This window comes from Rhinolophus sinicus, chromosome 9 (genome assembly GCF_057876585.1).
Source record: "Rhinolophus sinicus isolate RSI-liver-muscle chromosome 9, RSI-T2T, whole genome shotgun sequence".
Classification (NCBI taxonomy): domain Eukaryota; kingdom Metazoa; phylum Chordata; class Mammalia; order Chiroptera; family Rhinolophidae; genus Rhinolophus; species Rhinolophus sinicus.
This window is the reverse complement of record NC_142509.1, coordinates 13,966,458-13,993,724: the sequence shown is the minus strand read 5'-3', so window position 1 is coordinate 13,993,724 and position 27,267 is coordinate 13,966,458. Positions and strand designations below refer to the sequence as shown.

General features: G+C 45.5%; 1 protein-coding gene and 1 non-coding gene across 6 annotated transcripts in view; one reads left to right on the top strand and one right to left on the bottom strand.

Annotated features, from left to right (window-relative positions):
• The window catches only part of KIRREL3 (kirre like nephrin family adhesion molecule 3), a 563,596-nt gene that overhangs the window by 397,098 nt on the left and 139,231 nt on the right, over positions 1-27,267 (bottom strand). The gene's annotated exons all lie outside the window — the stretch shown is intronic.
• LOC148757281 (small nucleolar RNA SNORD36) lies at positions 13,392-13,463 on the top strand. Its single transcript, XR_016022464.1, has one exon. It is a non-coding gene; the product is annotated as a small nucleolar RNA SNORD36 (small nucleolar RNA).

Sequence of the window (27,267 nt, the reverse complement as noted above, 5' to 3'; positions counted from 1 at the left end):
TATAGAAGTTTTGGAGTGAAAATTGCTCCCTCAAATCTACTCTCAATCTTTAACAAGTGTATGATCTTGGGTAAATGACAACACTGTCTAAAACCCAGTTTCTTCAACTGGGTTTAATCTAACCAGCCTCATGAGACTGAGGGAGACAACCCATGTGAAAACATTTGCTCAGTATGCAGAAAACAAAACTTTGAGGGGGCGGCCAGATGGCTCAGTTGGGTAGAGCGTGAGCTCTGAACAACAGGGTTGCCTGTTCGATTCCCACATGGGCTAGTGAGCTGTGCCCTCCAATGAGCTGCTGCTGAGCTTCTGGAGGGGCGGCCAGATGGTTCAGGTGGTTAGAACGCAGGCTCTCAGCAACAAGGTTGCCAGTCAGTTCCCGCATGAAGAACAACGACTTGGAGCTGATGAGTCCTGGAGAAACACACTGTTCCCCAATGAAATTGAAAACAAAACAAAACCAAAAAAACCCTTCCAAATATAACTCAGATAACATTTTAAAACCCGGCATGAAAAACTATGATCTTCGTATCCAAGGATGCTCCTAGACTCAGAGTAGCAACAGAAACTTCTTGGCGGGTTGGATTCGCTCTCATTAGGTTACTTCTATAACAATTACAGGGGCACCAGATCTCCTCTAGGACATGGGTCTCTCCCACTCTTACCAATCCTAACGATCATCAAGGAATCACCCTGGTGTGAAAATATCAAAGAAACAGGAAGAATAACGGTTTCACCTCCTCTGAACTGAAGTATAGGTAGGCTAACTAAAAGTAATTTTACAAAAGGTGTCAGCAGTCTGGCAATGGTATCCCAATGACAAGTTATTGAGATTAAAGGTGATTTTGTCAAAACACAACACAGTCTTTCATATGGACGCTTTACTTATTTTACACAAGACAACAACTTGCTATCCATTTCCAACAACTTGCTGTCTATGGTCAAAATTACATCCTATCTCTCTACACTCCTGGAGCCTGAAAGAAATGCCGTTTATAGAAATGCATCTAGGATATAATCTATAGTTAAATGCACAGCTGATTTACCATTATCTTGGGCTTATCTGGAATTCACATTATTTATGTTACTAATCCTGTCCTTAGACCTCTAAGTCATTGCCCATCATTCCTCTAATAATAAAAAAAAGAATAAAAACAATCATACACAACATTATATTTGGGCATCATCTGTCTGAAAGGTAATAAGATACAGCAACTACAATGATTGAAATGAAGGGAAAAGATTGTTAATATAATAGAGGTTTCTACTGGGCATGCTTTAAATCAATGTGCAGAAGCAATTTAAACAACCCATCCTGTCATCATGTTTAAAACACATTGATTTCTCTCTTTTTCCCCCTTGTGGTTTTTAATCTCTTAGGTTGTTTTTCTCTTTCCTGTGGATTTGGATAGTAAGCCAAAGAAAAAGAAACTTCCAACAGGAGGATTGGCTGAAATAACCTGAATGACAGACTGCTCCTGTTAGAACATTTTTAATAAATCAGGGGAAAAATAAATCTCTGCCATAGTGCCACATTTGACAAATTGAAATTAAATTGCACCCACTCTGGGGAAACCAAGATGACCTGCTCTGACATTCTTCCTCAAGTTAAGAGTTAACAGGTAAGAATGGATGTGTGAGGGTTATGTTTTTAAAAGAATCCCCCTGAATTTTGATCAAAATATGATTCTAGACCCCAAATCTATATTCAGTGTGGGGTATGAGTTCAGGGGCTAAAAATAAATATGGATATTTTTGCATCTAGATGTATATGTATTTTTTTCCTTTAATTCTAAAATTATTATCTTGGAGAGTGTGGAAAATGAAATTTTTTGCTAGCAGTGAATTTTCGGTGTTATCAGCTGTCAGGTTGGAAAAATATATGGCAGTAATAAAGGGGGTAAATATATGATCCATAAATAAAGAAAAACGGGACTTGTTTGGCATTATAAAGTTTTAATGCCGTTAGGTAGCATAGACTCCAAACAAATCCACTTCCTTTAAATCTTATTATGCTCTCTTCAGATTGTGTCTCTCCAGTTCCTCCTCCAAAGCCTACGAATGAGGCTCTGGCTAGAGAGACTGCATCCCAGGAAGGAGAAGGTGCCCCTTGGCCAGCCTGGCTGGTTCTGTGCGAGAACCTTTTTTTTTTGTAAGGGTCAGGAGGAAGAACTTGTCAGGCTCACGGCCAGTGATAAGCCATGAGAAAGTTCTCATGGAAAGTTACTTTTTATGTCTATTTCTGAGAATTTCCATATGCTGCTGAAATCAAGATCATTAGCAATACGTGTGGATCACCTACCATACACCATCAGGGCTGGGCACTGCAATACACAGCACCTGCCTTCATAGAGCTGTAGATGGGGTTCTCTACAAGGGTGCTGAAACAGTCTAGAATTGTCCTTACAGGCAACAAGCGGACAACGAATATTGGTTGAATGAATGAATAAATGCAAATGGAAGGTTGCCATTAATTAACTGAAAATGTACAAGGTGTTGACATGTTTTGTTTTGTTTGGTTTGGAGGATTGGGGGAAGAGAAGCAGTTGTCTGTATAACAATGAAAGAAGTGACTCCTGTCCAAGGAGAAGAGGAGAAAGAACAACATTGGTCCCAGAAAGCTGTGCTTCAACATCACTTTATATTATATACATTTTGTTTTTAATGAGAAGCTTGCCTTGGGTAAAAAGATAATGCTGAGTCAGCACAGTACAGGCAAACAATCCCAGGCCATTGTGTTAAGGTCTTTGCTCTGCTAGAAATGTGTTATCACCTGAAAACATCCAGGTGGGTTCCACGACTGCCACTGTACAATTTGCATGCTTCAGTGATGTTTTATGTATTATGCTACTTATACGCTAAAATGTACATGCACGCTCCTGCACATTTAGGTAAATTATGAATAAATTAAATCTTATCTAAATAAACAAGTGTCTTTTTGAACCAAAATGCAAGCTGCCATGAATATTTAAGTGGACAAGAATGAATCCTCTTCCTGCTGCGTGTCTTACAGAATGCTTTCCTAGTCTTGATTTCAGGAAGGAAATGGCACACAGCAAGAACAACAAAACTGACTTCTCACTGGCGACAAGAACATGGACAAATCTTCCCTGGAAGCATCTTACATTAAAAAAACATGGGGATTAAATTATATGGGCGTTTACTGATGCTGGTAATCACTGCCTTTTCACACCATTTTGGAGACATAGACTTTGAAGGGAGCGTTATTATTTTTATCCTTCCTATTAGTGAAAAGAGGCAACTCATGCAAACCCCCACTCTAGAACTTATTTAAATCGAGGCCAGTGTCTCCACAGCTCCTATGATTTCTGTAGGAACCCTGTGGCCATGACCACTGCTTCATCCTACTCACAATTTTCAAGAACGCTCCAGTGCACAGAGACAAGCCTAAGAATCTCAGTTAATGTTTCTCAGACTGTGTCCCAACAACATGGTCCTATTTCCCATGATTCAAGGAATCCGAGAATCTGAGTTGAAAGGGCCTGTAGGGCCGGGGTGACAAAATAACACATAGGCAAATTTTTCAAACTTCCTTAAGATGTGTTTTCACATCTTACGCTTTTACTGCTCCTTCTGTGTAGAGAGCCCGCATACGCTTTGTGTTCCGTGGAACAAGGGAAGTGAAGCTTTCTTCTTCCAGACTCGGACGCTACCTCTCCCAGAACCTTGTCTGAGCTCCCCAGGCAGGTGTGTGCCTGAGCGTAAGCCCCCATGAGAGTAAGGCCTGAAGCTGCTTCTTTGCCATGTATCCCCAGCACAGTGCCAGGATGTAGAAGACATTCAAAGTAAATCCCACCACCGGTGTCCCTGTTTGCTGCGTACGTCTCTCCATAGCACTGATAAGACTGCTGTACTGTACTTCGTTATTTGCACACATGTTGAGTCCAGTCTCCTAGATGGCCACTTTCCTACCTTAGTGATTTGTATTCCCAAGACCAAGCACCATAAGTACTTGATAAAAGTTTGTTTAATGAAGGAAAGGAAGTTATAGCCATTACATCTCAATTAATTGCAGCAATAAACCTGAACCTTATTAGCTCCTGTGTACCCTACAATATCATCTTGGCGCCTCAGAGCCATGCTAAGTGTGTGAGCACCCTCTTTTTAATTGTTGTTGATAGTTGTCTTCCTGAGTCTCTTAAATGGCCAAACGGGTCTTCTTTTTATGAGGTTGGACAATTACGTTCGCAAACTCATCCTAGAAAAAGTGCTACATCCCTCATTGCTGAATATCACTATGGTCACCTTCGAAGGACTCCCCCTTGGGAAGTTATGCACTGATGCCAGCACCTAGTCCACCCTTCAAAGCAATTTTGGAACTCTTTTTCTGAAATGGCCATCAGAGCTGTTGTCATATGTCCCTTGATGTCCTGAATGTCATCAAATTGTCTTCCTTTCAATATTTTCTTTATCTTCAGCTAAAGAAAGAGGTCATTGGGGGCCAGATCAGGTGAGTAGGGAGGGTTTTCCAATACACTTATTTGTTTACTGGCTAAAAATTCCCTCACAGACAGTGATGTGTGAGCTGGAGCATTGTTGTGATGCAAGAGCCATGAATTGTTGGCGAAAAGTTCAGTTTTTCATGTAGCATTTTCAGCACTTCCAAATAGTAAAGTTGGCTAATTGTCCAGCTGGTACAAATTCATAATGAATAATCCCTCTGATATATACAAAAGGTTAGCAACATCTGACAAAGACCTTGTATGTGCACCTAACGGACACTTATCTTTTTTCTAGTTAGGTCCTGTGGGAAAAGACGAAGGCTGCATATACGGTCAAGGTGGGCCTTTGGGGTGAAATGAGGAAGACTGAGAAGCAGTCGTAGGGATCTATCTTCCATTCCTCTTTTTCTCCCCCAGCCCTGTATCTCCATGGGTAGGCTCTGGGCCATGGAAGGATGGGGCAGGTGAGGAGTGTTTGGGCGTGTGCAGGTTCCACTGAGTTCTGCAGTGAACAGTCAGGACAAAGGAGAGAAGAGAGTGCCCTCAGGAGAGGGTGGGGGTGGGGGGGACAGGAATAGCTGAGCTGCCCTGATGGGGCTGCTGTGCGAAGACTCCACTCCCTCAGGCACTGTATCCAGGCTCTGCCTCCAGGACAAGGGACTGAGGCAGCACATCCTGCCCATGATGTTGAATCCAGTCTGCTCCTTGCCACGTGGACCCTTCTGCTTGACTGTCTCTGTATGGACTTCTAAAGAACTTCTATGTACTTGTTTCAGGACCTAACTCTCTTAGTCATGAGGAAACTGCCCTTGTATCAAGTGTAAATTCCTCAGGATTCTGTGATGCAAATGGTTTTCTATCTACTCTGTTCTAAGTGGAGAGGCCTGACATCTGGGCCCCTTCCTTCTTGTCATAAATACTTATCCACTGAAAGACCATGATTATATGAGTCTCATCCTCTTCTTTTTTTTAGAATAAGTCCTCTAATAACCTTCACGATCACCTCCCCCTGGGATCTAATCCTGGGACACAGTGCCAATGTGGAAACGGTGGTCCCTCCAGCTCAGGCCCAAGAATCTGTAGAGCTTCATGGTTAGACCTGGCTCTGGCCTACAGGTGATGGTTTGTACAACAAGGGTAAAGAACTCAATCCCGTAATAGGTGGCTCAAAGATGAAGGAGCTACAATTAAGGGGCTGTGTAGGCAAGCCATTGGTGATGAGGAAACACAATTATTCTTAGAAAGTGGACTGTATACTCAGAAATACAGTCCCCTGTCATAGGCAGACACTGGGCTGTCCATGAGTTTGACTCACTGGGACATCCTCTCAGTCAAATTCAGAGCTGGCTTCTGAATCAAGAGAGAATACGGATCAAGCTCAGAAGCATCACGCATCACAGATTCTTGTTGCTGTTTCTGCAAAAGCAAGGCTTTTACTTGGTGCTATGAGGAACTTGAGAGTTGAGTTAATCTGCTCTGCGGACTCCCTACCTAATTGTATACAATGCAAAGCCACGCTGAGGGGCTGGTTCTCACTTCTGGGCAGCAGTGCCCTCATTCTCTCCTGCTCTTTCGGACAATGTTCTACGCGATCAGAGCAGTAGGATATGCTGCAGAGCCACTCTCTGGGAGGAAGAGACAGTTTCTGAGCAAGATGAAAACAAGAGAACACACTAATGGAAAACCCACTGATGCAGCTTACATTGCATCCCCACCATAGGAACGGCAAGTGTGCAGGCCTAGAGACAGGATTTGATCTTGCCCAGAAGTCAAAGGGAATTTGGAAGCTCTCCAAGTGCAAAGGTCCTTGTGAAATACTTGCAGTGAGAGAGATTTCATGGGAGGTGCTGGAGTCGGCGAGCACATTCACTCTATAGTTTTTTTACAACAGGGACCAACTCCCACCCCCAATTTCTGCCTTCAATTTGGATCTGCCCAGGCTTACCCAATAGTGGTTTTTCACAGTCCTGTCAGTTGTGCTATGAACCGGAAGTGAGGCAAACTGACAACAGGAGTGCCGACTGCTATGAGTGAGACCATGGAGCCTGGCAAAGACATGGGGGTCGCAAGACAGCCTGCTCAGATGGGGTCTTCCTAACCACCTGTTCCTCCTGACGGATGGGACACCTCAATCAAGTGAGGAAGGAGATAGGCTTGGAACCCCCCAGGCATGCTGTCCAGTCATAAACTCTTCCTGGAAGGGGGTCTGAGGAAGCCGTACTGGTATGTGAGGGCACTATAGAGAAGGGAAGAGACCACAGGTGGAGGGGTGATGGAAGTGAGGCCGTCTCAATGTTGTGCTGTTTTCTTAGTGGCTGCCTCTCTTGAGCAGTGCAGGACTGGGACGCACAATTGTCCTGGTTGGTCAGCAGGGAGGCCCATCCATTATCAGGAGACTGACAGCACACCGGCAGCCTGTCTGAGAACTTTACTTAATAAATCAAAGCTGACAACTCCTCCCAAATAGATATGAAAAGGCTCTTTAGTGTCCATGACCTGCATACGTTTTATTCATTTCACTCTCTGAAATAAGAGGTGAATAGTAATCACAAACAATCTGTTTTTGTCAGGTAGGAACAGTGCATCCTTCTTTAGTCACCAGTAAAGGTGAGGCCTTTGCGATAGGCTGGCCTGGGTCTGGGCTGTAGGAGTCAGAGTTAAACAGCTAAATGACATAGTTACAACAGCCGCCATCTGCAGGGCACTCTGGAATTTCCAAAGAGATTTTTCCTGCATTATCTCATTGGAGACACACAACTACCCTGTCAGGAGGATTTTCCTATCTCCACTTTTGAGAAGAGGAAGTGCAGTTGGAGAGAGGGTACAGCTGGGGTGGCACTCTGCAGCCGAGAGCCTGGTCTTCAGCAGCCTGCCCTCCCGTCAGGAATGAACCACCAACAGAGGTGCCCTCTGGTGCGGGCTGGAGACCAAGCTAACCCAAGCCTGTCCCCCTGCGCACTCCCAAACCCTCCTCTGCCCAAACTGCTGCCTCCTCTGTATCCTCTTGCTTTGGGGTCAGGTTCCCTGCACCTTCCATGAGTTAACCTATAAACTAGTAAAGTCCAAGGGTGACAGCGAGGGCTGCCCTGGGTACCATTTCTGCTACCAACAGAGAAACATCTTCCCGTGTTTCAGTCAGGTACTTCAGAGGACAGTATTTCAGCCAATGTTTATTACCAAAGTCAAAGGATGAAGGTGGTCAAAAGGTACAAACCTGCAGTTATAAGATAAATAAGTACTAGGGATGTTATGTATTGCATGGCGACTATAGGTAACCGTGCTTTGTGGTATATTTGAAAGTTGTTAAGAGGATAGTTCCTAAAAGTTCCCCTTACAAAGAAAAAGACTTTTTCCCCCTCTTTTTCTTTTTCTATCTATGCGAGATGACCGATGTTAACTAAACCTATTGTGGTAATCATTTCACAATATATGTAAGTCACGTCATGCCGTACACCTTAAACTTACACAGTGCATTCTGTTAATTACATCTCACTAAAACCGGGGGAAAAATAAAACAAACTTGGAAGGAAAAAATGAATGGAAGGATGCAACTCCAGGTTGAATGTTAGAGCTGGAAAGCAGGGAGCTGAGGCTGATGGACGAGGCGCCTGGAGGATTCTGACTGGGAGAAAGCGTCATCTGGTTCACTAGGAGACCCCCACATCCTAAGTCAGGTCACAGCGGCAGTCAGACCAGAAGATAAGGGAATAAAACAGACCCGAGCCACGTAAACACTGCAAAGAAAAGCCTTACCCTCAACTGAGTCAAATGCAGAGCAGTACTAGCTGTTGGGAGTTCAGATAACTAATATGGCCAGCCCTTGTGGGGTTCCTGGGTGCCCTTCTCTGAAGGTGACAGGGCCTTGGGCTGTCTCTGATAAGAGTTCCCAGTGTTGGGAAGGAGAAGGATTCTGAACAGACTTTGATTTCAAATTATTTTGCCCATGTCCAATTACATATAGGACCAGACTGCCGGTGAGCGTGTGTGTGCACGTGTGTGCGTGTGTGTGTGTGTGTGGTGTTGTGTTTTAAGGTGACTTATTGAATGAACAGACTGAGCTTTGGATATCTGAGTGCCACCTAAATGTCTGAGGGTGATCGGGCTGTGGAGCTCCAGATGACATGCTGGTGGAACACTGGAAAAAGTCCTGGACCAGGAGTCAGGACGTCTCTTATAAACTACTGGACCTGAAAAGGTTGTTCAAGGCATTCGAGGTGCACATGTGTTGAGTCCATGTTGGCGAGGCACCTCTCTAGATGGCTGCTTGGAAGTTTCTCAGCAATAGTACTTTGGTGCTACACAAACAAATATTTATAGTTCAATCAGGGGAAGTGATTTATTGCTGGGACTTCTGAGTGGGATTCTGTGGGAGTCACTCTGGGTAATATCTACTCTCTCAGGCCACACAGTTTGTTTCAGCCGGAGAGAACATTCTCAGCCTCCTCTCATCCAACCTGGGAACCGTATACATAGCCCTGCCAAGTCCAAGGTGCCTTTATTCAGGTCACCCACTCTTTCTCCCCAGTATAGTTTTCTCTCTTTTCTGGCCTGCAGGATGTGAATTGTGGACTCAGGCCCCAGTGAGAGCAATGAAGACATCCTGGCAGGAAAGCAAGCTATTTATTTGCTCATTTTTGATGGGCTAGCATAAAGCAGATCGTTCCTCTGAGCTCCCTCAGGGCCATCAAAGTCCATGTGGGCAGGTGTCTCCAGTAAACTGGCTGGGAGACTCACAAGCAGCTATAAAGCAGGCCACAGCTTCTCTACGAGGGGAGGGTGGGCTGATGGAGGCCTTGGCAGCCACCATCTCCTCGCTGACCTCACTGGCTTTCCATTTGCCATTCTTACATGAGGCACAACTCTTCAGGAATTTTAGGGAAAAGAGAGAGGAGAAAATGAGTAGAACAAACCACTGGGCTTGGTTGGATTCAGAAAATTGTGGTTCTAGTCTCAGTTCTGCTCTTTATGGGCTATCTAGCCTGAAACCAATCATCTCATCTCCCTTAAGCCTATCTGCAAAATAAAATGATACTGGGGGTGCCAGAAATATGTATACAAGTGGACACTTTGGTCAAAGTTGCTCAAGCAGTAGTTCGTCGTAATTAGAAGTGTCTGGATGCTGATGGTAACCACTTTGGGCACCTCTTGTAATTGCAGAAGTCAAATGTGACTTGTATTCATTTTTTTGGTTATCAGTATATATTGAGTATATATATATATATATATATATATATATATATATATATATATATATTTTTTTTTTTTTCCCCCCTCTCCCCTCTCAATTCTCGCCACAGCCAGCACATTCACGTCTGGAAATAAGGTATTTGCATAAGGTCAACCAGCTCTCTCCACTAATAAGATGAATTGGGAGCATCAATGACATGGTGACAGGAGAGAAAGCTTATTATTCTAAATCCCTATACAAACTTAAGACATTATCTCTGAGCTCAAAATATCTATTGTGCTTTTATTACATTGATTTTCAAAGGAGAAAATGAAGAATGAGAGTCAAGGCACTGTGCAGAAGGTCCCCCAGCAAAAGCAATGGCGGGCTCTGCACCCTGTCTCTGCTCCCTTTGTTCCTTGTCCAGCTCTGAGAGGCAGACTGACTCCCTGAGCAGAAGCAGCAAGTCCTTAGGCGGGACTGGGACAAAGACACCCGCAGAGAAAGTTCAGGGGACAGAAGCTCTTTCTACACCCTTTGCCAAGAGCACCTGTGGACAGTGGAGGTAACCTCTGCGGGGCTGTTTTTCCTCCTGGAGAGTGTGTTGTCTCCGTCCTAGCATCAGGAAAAGCTCACTGCAACACAAACTTCACAGAACTCTGGAAAGTTTTTTGCATTGTTGCTGTTTTGTTTTTTTTAATGGGAAAAAAAATTCCTTTTCCAAATGCTATCAATTTCAATCAAATTAAGAATATTGCAGAACGAAAAAAAAGGTTGCTTACGTTGCTGTGTTGTGGGTTTTCTCTATGCTTTCGCTCAATCCTTCCACTCAGCTTCTTGAAGAATTAAGGTTGGGTCCTTTCAAATGTAAATTAAGCAATTTGCAAAATATGTATTTTGGCATATAGGCAACTTGGCTTTCAAAACAAACGGGAGTTTTGATTCTGTGAACTGCCATCTCATGGAGTTATCTTGTGGCTGTAATTTGAGTCTTTATTATGAGGAGACTGTTTTCATTTATAATAAGCAGAGCATTCTGCTTTTATCTCATCCCACTCCCCATTTCTGAGTTTTTAAATGGGCAAAAAAGTGATGTCAGTCTTAATACGCTTTTCATGTGTTCAGTTCCTCAAATGTTATTTTTACCATTTTGTCAATTTTATTTGTTATTAAAACAATATTTGATACCACAAAAGAAATTAAAACATGAAAACATCCGCCCACAGTTCCTCTAGCCCAAAACAACTCTTCACATTTATCCATGCTTTCCAGATTTTTGTCAGGATGCATATGCTTTTAATGGAGTAGTAACAATACTGTAAAAATAATTTTCAAAATGTTTTTTACTCGAACTAAAAGAACAACAACAACAACAACAAACCCACTTTCTTGACCTCCCTTCAAGATCTATAGACCTGTTTTGCAGAAAACTTGATTCTGTGTTTTGGTCTAGATATATGACAGGACTTTACATGTCAGAGATTAACAATTTTATTTCTCAGTATTTACTTAAAGATATTTATAGTGGGGCAGAAAATAAATACATGGCAATTGATCGCCAAGGTCAATTAGTTCAACCTTCTGCGTCAACAAGGCCCAGGAATTGTCTTGCACAAGTCTGCTTAGAGAGCACTTAAGGAGAGAGGGCCCTCCAGTCTCAGTGGGGAGCTTTTCCTAGTAAGAAAGACTCCTTCCAACATATCGCCTCGACTCCTCATGCAGTCAAGTTTTTTTCTTTTTAATTCTATTTTTATCTGTAATGTTGATACTTCTCTCTTTTCTATTGTGGTAAATACATACAAGATAAAATCGACCATTTTAATTATTTTTAAATGTACAGTTTAGTGGCATTAAGTACATTCACAGTGTTGTGCAAACGTCATAACCACCTATATCCCAAACTGTTTCATTTTCCCAAACTGAAACTCAGTGCCCATTAAACATTAACTCCCCTTTATCCACTGCGCTTACCCCTAGCACCTAGCAAACACACATCTACTTTCTGTTGCTATGAATTTGCCTATTTAAGTACCTCATATAAGTGGAATCAAACAATATTTGTCCTTTTGTGGCAGCCTTATTCACTTAGCATAATGTGTTTAAAGTTCATCCATGTTATAGCATGCATCAGAATTTCCTTCCTTTTTAAGGCTGAATAATATTCCATTGTATAGATATATCACATTTTGTTTATCCAATCACCTGTTCATGAACACTTGGGTTGCTTCTATCGCTTGGCTATTGTGAAAAACGCTGCTATGAACATGCGTGTGCAAATACCTGTTCGAGTCCCTGCTTTCAATTCTTTTGAGGGTATACCCAGAAGTGGAATTGCTGGATTATATGGTAATTCTATGTTTAACATTTTGAGGACCCTTCATACTGTTTTCACAGTGGATGAATCATTTTACACTCCCACCAGCAATGCACAGGGTTCCAATTTGTTCTCTGCAGTTATTTCAACCTCTTTTTCTCTCCACATGGAATAACTAGCCACAGCCCTTATTAAAATCATGCTTTACAGAGAGAGGTAAGATACATCCTTGTCGTTAAGTAATGCCTATGTTATGGATGAGTCTGAGGCAGAGAAGGCAGTCCTGGCCCAAGGGCTCAGACTGGTGGAGGCAGGACGCATCCAGGGCAGACGGGTTCAGGAGCCTGGGCACATTGTCACGTGGTACAGTGGCTCTCAGAGAAAGTGACCTTAGGGCAGCCCTTCTTGCAACCTTATTTTCCAAATTTGCTATTTTATGACTCAGAACTGCTTTCTAAAAAGCAGCGTCGTGCCCATAGTTTGTGGGTGACCTTAGAGAGAGAGGAGTTCATGCTCTCCTGTCACCACCCTTTCCAGTCCTGAGGGCTCATCCCCTATGGTTTCTCTACCTGCCTTTGGGTGAGGTCCAGCATCCAGACATGACACCACCAGCCCACACCTCAGGGTGATAGCCATGCTTTCTTCCCTCCCACCACCTCTACGGGCTCACCATCTCTATGCACTAATGGCTCACGCATCAGCGTCTGTTCTCTCCTGGTCAGAGTTGTGGGCAGAGGCAGGGCCTATGGACCCAGCAGGTACCAACATGGGGAGATTCGTCTCAAAACATTTCCTGGAAGGGCACCTGAGAGCCTCACCTGCCCTTTGACTTAAGCCTGGTGTTTCTCAAAGTTTGTCCCTGGGATAAAAGCCCCTCAAATACTCCTTTAAAAAAGGGTTCCAGTGTTAAGTAAGTTTGGGGTACCTGTGGTAAGCTATCTATCTGTAGAAGAATCATGATGCACTTAAATACACTGAAGTCTCTGGAAAATTCCACAGTAAAGAAACCTGTTCAAGTTTATTTAAGCTGTAATATCTACCAAGAAGAAACAAAGGTAAAATCCATCTGCCTTATGAGTTTACCTCTACATCTAAACATAGGAGTTGGGAACAAGTGAAGACAAGATGGCCTTTCATTTTTTCCTCACCATATTTAATTAAACTACTTGATCTTTATAAGCCTTGGTGCTTTTTTTTTTTTAATTTTATTTTATTAAATTTATTGGGGTGACAATTGTTAGTAAAAAGCCTTGGTGTTTTAAAGTATGTGTTTAAAAGAAAAATAACACTTGCACATGGTAGAAAAATCAGGAAAGTATAAAGTTAAATAACAACTCATAATTCCAGGACTCACTATTAGTATGTTGAGTGTTTTCTAATAATATTTTTAAGTACACATTTTTTTTTTTTTTTTAGAATTTTATAAAATGGTAAGCATGCCAGGGACACACATTGATATCTGAATTTTTTTCCCCACTTAACATTGTATCATGAACATTCAGCTTCTTAACTGAGTGGAACTGTCGACGGGAGGGGGTATATTGATAGGTGTGTGGAGAAGAAGGGAGCTGACATTGATGCACCTACAGGGGTGGAATCATTTGCATCCGTGACCGTCTTTTAGTCTCACATCAATTTTACGATAGACCTATGGGTGTCCTCCCTTTACACCGAGGGCCATGAAGCTCAGTGGGCTTGCGGATGGAGGAGACATGAGTGGTGGTCCATCCTCACCTCCTGAATTGCTTCTACTGGTCCCACCTGCCCATCTCTACCCACCTGTGGGCTTTGCGCCCTCTGGCCCACCCCTGCAACTCTTGTGCACTACTGCTCTCAGACCAGGAAGACACTCTGCCCCACTGTTGGCCCAAACTTGAAGAGAATGGAAATTAAGTGCTTAAGAGTATTTATGCTCCTCTAGGCCTTTAGCCAAGGACTGGGGTGGGAGCGAGAGATTTGTTTAGAGTCAGATAGGGTCCACGGTGTAATTTACATTTCAGAGCTTCTGTCTGTGCAGGACCAGCCGTGACTCGAGCTCTGCCTGAAATCACACTCTTGCGTGGCTTCCTCCCCTCTCTATTCTGCTGCCCTTCCTCCTGCCTGTTTCTCATGGGAGCACTTGCCCAGGAGTCCTTGCATAGGGACTACATTGGGGAATCTGACCTGAGATAGGTATTTTCTCCATGGTCACGCTTCTCATAAGCAGCACATCCAGGACTTGAATGGAGATCTCCTAGCCCTCAGAGTGGACACTTTTCTATCACAACCCCTTGCCTGATTCCAAGCAGGCAGCAGATACGTGTGGGAGGAGAGTCTCTGGACAGCCCTGGTGGTCCAGGCTGCAGGGGTGAGCCTGGGTCTGCTAGCTGTGCCTGGGATGTAAATTAAAAAAACAAACAAACTGCAGATAGCTGTAGGCAGTGCAAAGCTCTGAGAGAGATGCAGAGAAACCCTGCTCCCTGCCCCCAAAACCCTGTCTGGGGAAATTAAGTGTGTGGGTGCCCCAGCCCTGCTCCAGACAGCCAAAGGGCGCAGAGCTCGTGCTGAAGATGAAATAAGCAATAGACATACAACTCTAACCTGCTGGCACCCAGCCAGGTTTTCACTTACCACGCAAACGGCCCTAGCCGAACAGGCCAGGAGGCTCACGTGCAAAAGCCAGAGAAACACTACTGTGGGCTCATGCTGGGAAGCAATTTGATCCATTTCAGCTCTCATGTCATGGCAGTGAAATACACAAATATAGACCAGACTCATCCAAAGGAGCTTTTCCCTCATTAACCTTGAAGGACAACGCACATCCTGTCGAAGGCTGCTCTACAATTGGCCATTCTAAGAGGCTGCCAGTCCTGAGTCGATGAAGCAATAGGACTTAAACAGCAGACATTAGCACTACCAAATGCATTTTCCTTCTCAATACACTAGAGATCCATCATCAATGCTGAGAAAGGGGTGTGGGAGGGGCAGAAAGGCTGGAATGATGTGGCAAGGTGTATACTACTTGCCACTGGGTGACGCTTGTCTTCAGGAAGACAGAGTTATCTCTCAGTTCTGAATTCCTAAGAGGTTAGCATGTCCCCCCATCCCCTCACCCCAACACACACAGCAAGTGTGACCTTTGCCTGTCATCCCCAAGGCATACTCATATTTTGGCTTTGATTTCCTCGGAGGTCAGGTCAGCAGTAGTGAATGTGTGTGTGTGTGTGTGTGTGTGCGCGCGCGCGTGTGTGTGTGTGAACATGTGTATGTGTGTGTGTTTTGTTCTCTGTGTGGGTTCTGAGAAGGAAGAGGGGCGGGATTGGCTGTGTTGGAGGATGTGCAAACAGGCCAGTGTACAGACAGCTGATATGCAGTCTTCTGCAAAGTGAGGCTGAAGGAAAGACTGTCTTTAAAGCCAGCTCAGTCATAGTTTTATTTATGGCTAGAGAGGCAGGACACTCTTCAGTTAGATGTCAGGCTGCTTGAAGGGACTGTGGTTTCTCCTGGGGAGAAATTTAGGAGGGAGGCATGGTTTAAACAAGGCTGTCAACTGCTCCTGGCTGGGCTCCTGGATTTGGCTGGAAGGCCACAATCTCTTAGGACAGAGGTCTCAGCCACTGAGGAATCAAGCTTGAACAGGGATTCTGGTTTTCCTCAAATGTACCTGATGAGCTGCTGGGGCACCAACGTGCTTTTAAAGAAGCTGTGCAAGGATCACTGTTGATTTTTGTTGAGCTACCCCTGAAGGCAGAGCCATGTGAAGGAGACTTTATAAAATACGAAAGACAAGGAACTCCTTGGCTCTGCTCCTTAGACTGGAAGAGGAGAGGAACACAGGCTGTCTGCAGGCAAAAAATAATCACCAACATAACAGCAAATAGTCCCACACTGCTTATCTTGTGTTAGGTTGTATTCTCAGCACTTTGTATGTGTCAGCTCATTTAATCCTCATAATGGGCCCATGAGGAAGCTTCTGTCATCATCCCCGGTTTACTCATGAGGAAACTGAGACATGGGAATTCACACAAGTCCAGAGAGCTGCATTTAGTAGAGCTGGGATATGGAGCATGGCAGTCTGGTTCCAGAGTCCATGATTCTAACCATGGTGCTGTATAAACCTTTGTGTAATCAAAGGGACCATTCGACTGGACAATAGAGAGCAGTCTCAAAGGATACGGAGGAAGCGATGCCAAGAGGCAGTGGGGAAGGGACTGCCCCAAAAGACCCTCTCAGCTTGAGAAACTCATTAATAATCTAATGGGGAACCATACGCATAAATACACATGGAAATGATTTAAACTTTGACTAAAACATCCATCAATCTAATTGTCGTTAGAGATAAAACTACTGCCCAATCCTGAGAAAGAACACAGTAGTGGGAAGAAGTTTCTTCATCATGCTCAGCCCAGCCCACTGGAAGAGGAAGGGACTTCAGCCAAACCAGTGCTGAGGAGAGGAGGGAGAGTGAACCAAGTGACCATGGGGTGGCAGAGATTGCTTGTCATAGTACCAACCTCAACCTGAGTCTTGCTACTTCTGCTTCACACAGCACATCACCTCTTCTCGCTTACCAATACTATCCCTTTGTTAGCTCCATGCAGCTCATTTGAAAACAAATCTTTCTTTGATTGGAATCTTCTTAACTTCATCCTTCCCTGCTATGACTTAACTCGAGAGTTCTATGTTGAACTCTGATCATGTACCACTGATTGAAAAGCACAACCCCCAAATCGAGTTGTGTTTATGTCATCACCCAGCCCCACAGACGCTTCTGAGAGAGGATGTCCCAGTCTGGAAGGGAAGAGACATTTTTACCTACAGTTTAAATAGAGTGAACTCAGGACAGGAGTGAGGAGATGAGTAGGAGGAGGGGTGACACTGGAAGTCACTTTAATGCAACACCATTAACGCACATTTATGATATGCTGGGTGCTTGGTGCTGGGAAGGGAGAAGACATGTTCTTGCACGCCAGCTTTAAGTTGTATGAACTGACACAGAAACGTACAATGATATGACAATTTAATACAGAAAAGTTAATAAAAGGGTGGGCAGTGGGTTCTGGGAGCACAGAGAAGGGTGCCTTTATTTATGTTTCAGGCAGAAATGCCAGGGAGAGTTACAGAAGTAATAGCACCGAAGAGCATTAAATGATAGGAAGGAATTTGCTGACGTAGGGAGGAAGGACATTCCAGGCAGAGGGAAGCGTTTTAGCAAAGGAAGAGAAAGGTATGACCTACTCAAGACTTGCCGATTGCTTTGGTGTGGCCAGACAGCAGGCTGTATGGGGGCAGAAGATGCACATGGCCAAGGGCCTTGGATCCAGGGCTCTGGAGTTGGGGCCAATTCTATAGGCATCAGGGAGTCATCAAAGTTTTCTAGACTGGAGACCGGTTTGGCGGGACATGTGCTTCAGAGAGATTCCTTCTAACAGTGGTTGGAGAATGGACAGGCTGACCAGTGAGGAGACCACTGCGTTGGTCCAAGTGAGAGAGGATGAGAATCTTGGAAGTCACAAGGTGGGAGACACAGGGACAAGTGCAGGACAACACTATGGACAGTTTGAAAGTGGAGTGATCCTACACTTGCTCCTTCTCTGCAGCTTGGAAACAGCACCTCCTCCACAGGTAAGAATTTTGGCCTATTCTTTCTTACCCTACCCATTTAAAATGCCACCTCTTCCACAAAGCTCCCATCTGCCAAGAAATTCTGCCTCCTTGGTGCTCCCCTGCTCCGTGCCTGTGTTTTTTCCCTCTGGGTTCCCTAGATACAGATTACTTTGAATCTCTTTTTCTTTGCCCTCACATAAAACGGGAAGGACAGGGGTCTAGAATGTGAAGACTTGTTTTGCACTAAGGACACAGCACTAGGTAGCTGTGCTGCCCTGGGCTTGGTTTCATTGATTCTGGGAGCGTGTCAGTCAGCCCGAAGCCAGGTGACCAGAGCTCGTGCCACGTAGTCTAATAGCGGAGAGTGAGGGCTTGCTACAGTAGTGGCCAACCAGGGCTGGAGAAGGCCCGTGCATGTGTGAACTGGGGCCACCCAGGAGACACAACTAGCATCTTAAAGACCACGAAGAGCTGAGATAAAAGGGTGAGATGCCATAGCTTCTCACCTTCTCACCCCTTACAGATCCTCATTGACTGAACCTACACAGAAGCCAGTTGGAAGAAGGTCTGGGAGGTGAACTTTTCAGGGCAAGGGTGGGGAATAGACCTGAACATGTCAATAGGCAAACGAAAAGTATAAGAAATTCACAAAAAATCGCTAGCTCTACTTGTCTCACAGGATATTGGTGAGAATCAAATGGAATATGTGTAAAAGCCCCTTGTAAATTACAGAAAGCTACCCAAATGTCGCTCTGAACTTATTTATTCTTGTATATTGGAGTCTTGTCTGTCAGTCAAAGAAAATCTACATTTAATTATTCAGTCATTAATTCTCTCCCCACCTGGACCTGGATTGATGGCGTTTCCCTGGGGCTAGTTCATGGGACATATCCATCCAACAGATCGCCACATGTCTGGGAGCAGTTGTATTGTACCAGGTGGTAGGAAGTCTTTCTGCAGATGATGAAACTCTAGTCACCTGTTTCTAACTCATTCGGATCAGACTAATTTAATACACGTAGGGGTGGGCATCAGGCTTGGAGAGGGTCCCTCCAGCCCCGGCCCTTCCTGGCAGTTAGCAGCCCTCTGAGGCGGCTGGATGCTAGAGAGTAGAGGAAACACCTGAGAATTTCCTGAGCAGCAGGTCTGCCTAGAGCATCATGCTAGGCACGATACTATGTCACTCTCTCCTGATAACGTCGGCGACGCCTGGGAGCAGGGCTGATGCAGTTAAACCCTTTAGTCTCTTTAGCCCCATGAACCCACATCCACCCAAATGGATTTTCAGCCAGTCCCATTAAGACATCCTGTCAGAACCATTCCACGTCATTTGCAGAGTAAAGTGAATATCAATAAAATTGTAATGAGTAATTTTCCCAGCTTTACTGACTCTTACTGGAAATCAAGCCAGCTCTCTGCTGTGGGTATTGACAAAAACCCCATTCGTCCTGGGAGCTGCTTCTTTTCCACTGGGTAAGTCTGAACCCATCTGAGCAGACGCCAGGTGTGCTAGTTTAACAGGTACAGGCACATAGGCAGCAGACTTGGCAGGCAGGCTCTGGCCTCTGTCCCCTGTTGGCTATGAGCAGCCCTGATGAAGAGGTCTGAGAGTCTCCGTGCTGGGGCAATGGAGAGAGCACTGCACCAGGACGCAGGCATCTGACATCTGGTCTCCAGTTACTATCAACTGCTCCTACCAGATACACTAACCCCACTGGACCTCATTATTTCATCAATAACACCAAAGTTCCCATCCAGTTCTGCATTCCATGATTCCGAGTGATAGAGAAGGCATTGAGAAGTCCACTTGCCAGAGTGATGCATTTGACAAGGGAGACCCTTGAGAGTGAGTCTACATTTCCAGGCATTCAAGAAACAGACAGAGTGGGAATTTTGCTGGCAGCTTCTCGCTGTGGCTCTCTGACCACGGAGAGTTTGGGCATCACACCTGCTTGGTGGCCATGACAGCCAGTACTGGGAGACCAGAGCTGTGAGTGACAAGGTGTTAATTCAAGGCGTAGGAAGTGTGACGGTTAGGGACTGGCCTCACCTTTTCTGTTTCACTCTCTTCTGTCTGAAAGGCTGTCAGCAACTCCTGCTGATGCCTGGCGGAGTGGCCTACTGCCTTCCTCCCCTATGTGGAGGTGTGGAAGGAAGTACAGAGGTATTTCTGCAGCACCTGGGTTGCTGGTTTGGAATGTACCTGGGGGAAAAGCTTGGAGGACTGCTCACTTGCTGTTCTGTGCTCGGGTCCATCCTTCTCATCCTGTCCCAGCTGCCCAGGAAGAGAGTTCAGCCTGTTAGGGTTCCTCCAATGTGAATGGAGTAGGGAATGCGTGTGCGTGCGTGCGTGTGTGTGTATGTGTGTGCACATGTGCGTGTGCACGCGCGCGCGCGTGTGTGTGTGTGTGTGTGTGTGTGTGTGTGTGTGTGTATGAAGTGGCAGGGAGAGGAAGAATAGTCAGATCCTTGCAATCAAACTTCCAGTTGGATTTTCAGGAGACTGTTTGCTGCTTTTTCAGGAACCCCAAGTAGCTGCTATTCCTCACTCTGCATCCCTCTTACACGAAAGCTCACACCACAACGGGAGGCTGCATGTTGCACTGGATGCCAAAGCTTTCCTGGAGCCAGGGGGTCAGGAGCAAGAAGCCTTGGGGGGGCGGCTCTCATTTGGTGGCACTATTGTTAATCCACTGATGGCTGGTTTGGTTCTGGTGATACAGGTGGTGAAGTGGGTATTGACTTTCTTACTCTTCGTTCTCTGTGCATCCTGCCTGAAACTAAACACTTGATTGAAGAGAGGGTCTGACCAGATAATGTGTATTACAAAATGGAGAGCACAATGCAGTTTACAAGTCTTTTCCTCATCTATTTCCCTTGTGAAGTCAAGAAGATGGGGTTATTGTTCCCATTTTATGGGTGAGGAAACAGGCCCAGTGAGGAACTTGTTCTCTTCTGCCCCCAGGCCACACTGCTAAATATATCCTGCGATGAACCCATTTACCATCTATAGCTAAAATGCCTCTTGACTGCTCTGTGCCAAGATTAGAAGTCCATCCAAACGTCAATGATTATTCCATCGGCTAAAAAGCAAATTGATCAAGCTCACCCTCCCTGCACATGAAGGGGGCTCTCAGCGTATTTGTAGTTCAGTCTGAGAAGCAAGAGGCGGCCGCTCTGAACGCTTGTCTGTCCTGATGGTGCTCAGAGTGGGTCATACATGCGTTTAGCCTGGGATCGGTGGCTCCTGTGCTGTAGGTTAGGTAAACAACTCCCTCCAGGGCTTCTCAAAACAGACCCAGGTTGCCACAGTAACTATCCCTGCACACCTTGCAGGGACACGCCACAGGATGCTCTGGGGGTGGGGAATCCCTCAGGGCAGATCCATCACAGAGGGTCCTCCCACCTTGACCACTCACAGAAGCAGGTCAAACTGAAAATGGTCATTGAGGAAGGAACAGAAATGATCTGAGTTGTACAGGACTCTGAAGCATTTGACAAAGTCTTTGTGTTTGTGCCTTTTGGTGAAGTAATGAAATACGGGCAAGGACATGGATGGGGAAAAGAAATGTGTAAGGAAGTAGAGAAAAAGTTTTCCTATCCAAAAAAACTTAGCAGACATTAAAAAAAAATGGCGAGAGCCAGGAAGAAAGAATTGTATATGTTTCAGTACATATATATTTTTTTCGTTTTTAATTTTAACTTTGTTTTATGTGATCCCAAGCTTCTCCCCTTCACTGGATTTCTGGCTGCCTCTGAGCTGAATAATATAGTAGCCAGCCCAGCAGAGACAACCATTGCTAGGCAGGAGGCTCCCAACACGCAGGGAAGGGATTTTTCATTTCATACATCATTTAAAGCCTGCTGCAATGATTTCCCAATGTCAGGCCATCTTTGGAGCACACAAAGAGAAGAAAGAGAAATATGCATGCTTCTGTTCTGTATATGGACTGGAATCCTAGGAGACTGACGGACCAGGGGAGCGCAGTAGACTGAGGTTTCTCCTTGTCTGAATACCGTGCAGAAGCCAAAGATGACCTAGCACTCAGGAAGAAACAGAATGAGAGGGCCGTGGTTTACGTCTGGCAGGGAGAATCTGCTGCCCTTCTTACCTGGCCTGGCCAGGCAGAGTGGATCTCTCTCCCCACCACCTGTGTGCTCTCCTCATTCCTAGGTTCCTGCTCAGGCCCATCCTACATCCCTGTAAGAATGATCTTGAAACCCCACTTATCACGCTATTCCCCTGCCTAAGTACTTAGAGCCATTTCTCAAGGCAAATTGAATCCTTCTTTGCTAGGTGTGCCAGGCCTTCGGGCCCTGCCTGCTCTCCTGTCCCTGCTCACTTACCCTGCACACCCGTGGGTCCCGGTGCCTCAAGATGCCCACACACCGCATGCCACAGCCATAGAGTTCTCCATCTGCTGTCCTCCCTGCCTGGAATGTTCTTCCTCCTCTCTCCCCTTTCTAAAACTCTCTCAAGGGCCAACCTAACACCCACTTCACCCATTAGTCTTTCCACAACAAAGCCAAACCTTCCTGCTTAAGCTTCCATAGCACTTTGAGCCAGCAGGGACTCGAATTAGAGAATAGATAAAACTATTATTAGATAATAATACTCATAAACTTTGTTGAGCGATTGCTGGGTGCCACGTGATTTCCATGCAGTGCCTCTTTCCACTCTCACAACAACCCCGTTAGAATGCGCTGTTAATATTTCCAGGGGATGGAAATGGAGGCTGAGCTTCTGTGAGGTAATTATTTAAAGCTACATTCAGCTAGGAGGAGGAAAGTAAATTGGCCAGAATCTGAACTTGGACTTTCTGCCTTTTATTTATTTATTTTTTTTACGAGCCTTTAACCACTACCTTTACTGCCTCTTAGTCCAGTATTACTTCTGAGGTAATTGATTTTTAGGTTTTAGTTTAGTTCCGCAATAAAACTGTGGGCTCCCTAAGGAGACTACGCATGCCTTATATGTCTGTATCCCCTACAGCACCTAACCTCCGAGCTAGACAGGCAGTAGGCACTCAATATAAACTTGATCATTCATTGATTGGCCAGACAGCTTCCAGACTTGGGTGCGTCCCTCTCTTCTCAGTACGAAAAAGCCTAAGTAATACAGTGCTCGAGGAAGACTGGTGGGTGGGAGAACACAGCCAGTTTCTCTTTAGGACAGTCTAATAATGGACTACTTCAAATTAATTAATTAGATGTCTGTTTAGCACATGCTAAGGCCTGAGGACAGGAGAGAATTATGTCACGAAGGAGGCAAAGCTCAAACTGAAGGCAAATCCAGGCAGGAAGCAGAGCAGGGCAGCCTGCAGGGAGGGCTTGGTGTGTAACCCAGAGCATAGGAAACGGAAGGAGTCTGCGGATCGCTGTGGGTCAACAGCCTGGCTGGAGGGAGCCTCAGGAGAAAGTGGGGCTGGTGGTGCTGTGAGGAAGGTGGGGTCAGTGAGGCTTTGGGCACAGGCAACACTGTCTCAGGTGGAGAGAAAGGAGAGGAATGGTCACGGCAAAGAGATTGGCTCTGATTCACCACCTTTGCTCCTCAGTGACCACGTAATGGTGGGGTTGGGATTTGTTTGGACTTTGCCACTAGTCACGACAGCTACCAAGCTTGCTCAGCCTTTCTTATAGGTTGGACATGAGGGTCAAGCATGATAAAGTATGGGAATAGAGTGTAGAAGTGGAGGTTCTGGATGCACGTAGGGTCCAATCTACGGGAATAGAGTGCAGAAGTGGAGGTTCTGGATGCACGTAGGGTCCAATCATTATTTTCTGTTGTCTTTGATGCTGCCAGTGCCCTACTCTATCCTCTTAGCAGCATTCAGCTCTACACGCAGACACCGCTTGGGGTGGGACCCTCTGCCTGAGGGATTTTTTTCTAGTAGGACAAGGCAGAAGTTGTCCTCAACTAAAGACAGATGGGGACAGAGGGATAAATACTCCCACTTTCTCGCCCTTTGGCTGGGATGATTCTGAGGTTTATTCTGTGCAGAATGAAGCTCTGGCTGGCCCGGTGGAGACCTGCTGGCTGCCTCCTCGTCCCCAGTTCCTACTCATCTACAGTGTTTCTAGGGATCATCTCCCAGATGGACTAGAGGTACTGGAATCGTAGGGTCTATTTTTGGGACAGCCCAAAGTAGGGCTGTGTAGTCTTTATTAATTATAGAAATATGCATATTTACTAATACAGAAATTCTCCCCCCTCATCCAGATGGGTTCTGCTCAAGTACAGGAAAGCAGGTCGACCCATTCATAATATCTAGATGCTTAGCTCTGAGTGTCTTAGCTGCTCACAGAGACTGACGGTCTCTCTCTTACAGTCTACTCATCCGGGTGTCTGACTGTCAGCCCGCTACCTCGCCCCGCTCCCATCTAGGATTATTAAGTCTTTGAAAGCAGGGGTTGCGTCACATTGAGTCTTCGCAGTAAGCGAATATACATGCTTATACATGTATATATGCGAATATACATGATCGTGTTAAGCAGAAAAACACACCTCTCTGTCCAAAAGCAAGCTAATCCCTGTGCCTTTCTCTTGCCTCCAATGTGATAAAAGTTCAGTTCTCAAAGCTACTCGTAATGGGTTCATTATTTTATTTATCCTGTTGTATCCACCCTAAGTGGCCTTTCAAATGGTCTCACAAGCATCCTTTCCTCGAGCAGTTTCAAATGCTGCTAAACAGACTTCTCATCTTGAGTAAAGCTCATCAGTTCACGTGCAGACGTGGACCTGTTTTGAAACTGGGGCCTGAGAGCACCATGATTAATGAGTGTTGGCAAGTGTGTGGTTGCTATCCTGGGGCAGAGCGCTGTCCATGGGCCAAAGCCAAGCCCCACGCCCTCTCGGCCCCAGCCTCATCTCTGCCAGGGCAGCAGGGTGCATCTCCCTCTGCTCCCTGGCAGCTTGGCCCACAATGCACACCCTCTTTGCGATGCCAGGGCTGCAGTGCCAATCACTCGACATCTGATCCATTGGATGGCTGGCTTTGCTGAGGATATAATTATCAAGGGCTGGCTTCTGGACCCGGGCTGGCTGGAGGCCCCATCGGTGAAGTGATGGCCACTTAGAGCCGGCTTGCCTCTGCTAGGTCAGAGCCAAAGGGCTAAACCAGAGTGGAGCGCTCTCCCTGAGGCTTCCTCCCTGGCCCTGGAGACGCAAGTCTCCTGGAGGGTGGTCCTTCATGAAAAATCAGACACCACCTGTGAGAGGCAAGCAGCTCACTAGAGGGCCTAACTCGTGCTACCCCACCCCCCATGGTGGGCTCTCCTGGCTCCCCGATACCCTCACCGTACCAGTCTTGGCAGGCCCCACACTGGATAGACAGACGCTCCCCCAAGCTTTCTTCCACTTTTACCCATTGCAAGGACAGCAGCAATAACGTGTGTAGGAACTGCAGGTGACCTGCTATCACCGAGGAGGAGAGCTGGGAGCAGGAGCTGGTGCAGACCCTCCACCGCCCATGCTCAGGTGAGGCCTTGGAGCTCTGCCCACCCAAAGCAAAGCTCTGTGCAGTGAACAAAGGAGGGCTCCGAGGCCTGTTGCTGCGTGGGCCACAGGATGCGTGTGGTAACAACTGGGATTCTGTATAGGGCATGGGATTTTTTCCTTCCTCACTGAGAGATGGGACCCCAAGTGTTCTACTTGGCCTCAAGAGGCGTGGAACAATTTCTTTAAAGAAGCTGGTCTGCCTATGACCTGGAAGCTGCCTGGGTGTGGGGTCTGGAGCCAGGGGCAGACGTCAAGAGCATCTGTGGAGACGTCTTTGGTAAAGGGAGCAGATGATGCTTAAAACAGTCCAAATTGACTCCTCAGAAGCAATGTCCATCCCTCAAACAGCTGTGCCCTTCTGGGCAGAGCTGAGCTTACTGCGATCAGCTCTGATGCCCGGTTTTAGGTCGTGTGTTCTAGAGAAGGAAGGGTAAGCAAAAACAGGAGATTCCTCTAACTCTGTGAGTGGGAGTGGAACACGTAGGGCCACCTCTGATCTCAAAGGAAATCAAGGGGGAGGCCCATGGCATGAATGGCAGGCAAGCTGGGCTGTGTATGTCATTTTATGCTCCATTATGCATTGTGACTTTGGGTAAGTCACTACATTCTCTGAAACTTCAACTGTCTCAGATACAGATATATCTCCTAGGGTTTGGGAGACCATGAAAAAGAAGGGAATAGACCTTTTATCTAAGGGAAGGTCGGAGGCTTCTGAAGAAAGCTGAAAATAATCATTCTCCATTCTCATCAGTACAGCTGAGCTACCTTGTCGACGGGGTATGAGAGAATCTAGACTATTAGAGGGAACAGGGCCTTTTTGGTCATTGGTGTCTAGGTGATGGGTGTCTAGGTGCAGGCCAGGGTTCACCTGTTGAAGTTGGCTTATCAAGCAGCTGGAGATCAGCGACCCTCCCCCACTTACACTGAAGACTATGGCAATCACCTCCACCCGTAATCACCCCAATGGAAAATGAAAGCAGCCTGCTCCATCAACAGTTACACACTTTAGCATGTATATTAACAAATTCCTCCAGAATCCATAGCAGATACATCTTTGTGCAGCAAAAAAACTTTCATATAAATTGTAGCTTTTTAGGACGGCTCTGTCAAAAGGGTAATATATCATGGAATAGCGGATACAAGTTCAAAAGTACACATAATAATATAATTAAGATAGCTTGACAAGAATGTATTTTAAAAGTATAAAATACCTGCAGGTATAATAGCTTCATAAAGTCTGTCAGATTTACTTCTGCTGTGAAGAAATTTAACATGTTTTACTTTAATGTGATGCAAATGAAGGCTGGGGTATGCATATAACACAGTCCTTAAAAAATAGGTAGAGGGAAAAGAATAAAAGTCAGATTTAGGCCAACCAAGGCATTCAACTTTGTAGGTGACTGGATAATAGATCAAGCAAACGGATTGGGGTGAGGTGCTGCGCAGTTTGTAGAAAACACCAATTTCACATTTCCCTCCCTTGTTGGCTACAGGAAAGTACGTGTTTTTATTCAAAATTAATGATTCCTTCGGCACATTTTTCTTCTTGCTCAAAAGGTTCAAGCATAATTCTTGTTTAAAGCAAAAGCAATTTTTATATAATTACCAGCCCATGGAAAATTGTTTTTCAACGCACTAAAAGCTCAGGAGAGGAGTGACTAGCATCTAAAACAAAGGACTTCAGGACACCTCCGTGTACTCATAGACCCGCTGTCTCCCGGAGAGGAGGGATCTAAGTACCTGTCCAGCCTGACTTAGCTACTGTCGTGCTTGGACAGAAATGTTCTTTCAAGCAAAGACACAGTAACCATTTACCTAGTATGAAAGGACGCCAAGATATGCAATTAGAAGGTTAATCCAACGAGCAAGGCCATAGATTGCGACACACAGACCACCTTTCACTCTCTCCTGCTCCCCCCCAAAATTCCCCTGAAGAACCTCATCTTTCCAACCTTGTTTGCATCATGAAGATGAACCCAATAATGTCCACAGTTCTGCATCGCACTGTGCTGTGTATACCTGATGTACCAAGGTGATCCAAGGGTACCCGCACCAACCATTACTTAAATGAACGCTTCTGGCCTGATAGTATTTCCCGAACATGAGTTTCATGCTCGTTTGCTTATTCCCAGCTGGCATCAGAGAGATGAAGTAGTGACATGGTCTTCAGGAACTTGCCCTCACCTTCTGGGGCCCAGGCCGTGGTTTAGAATGGGGCAAATGTGTCTCTTTTCCTTTG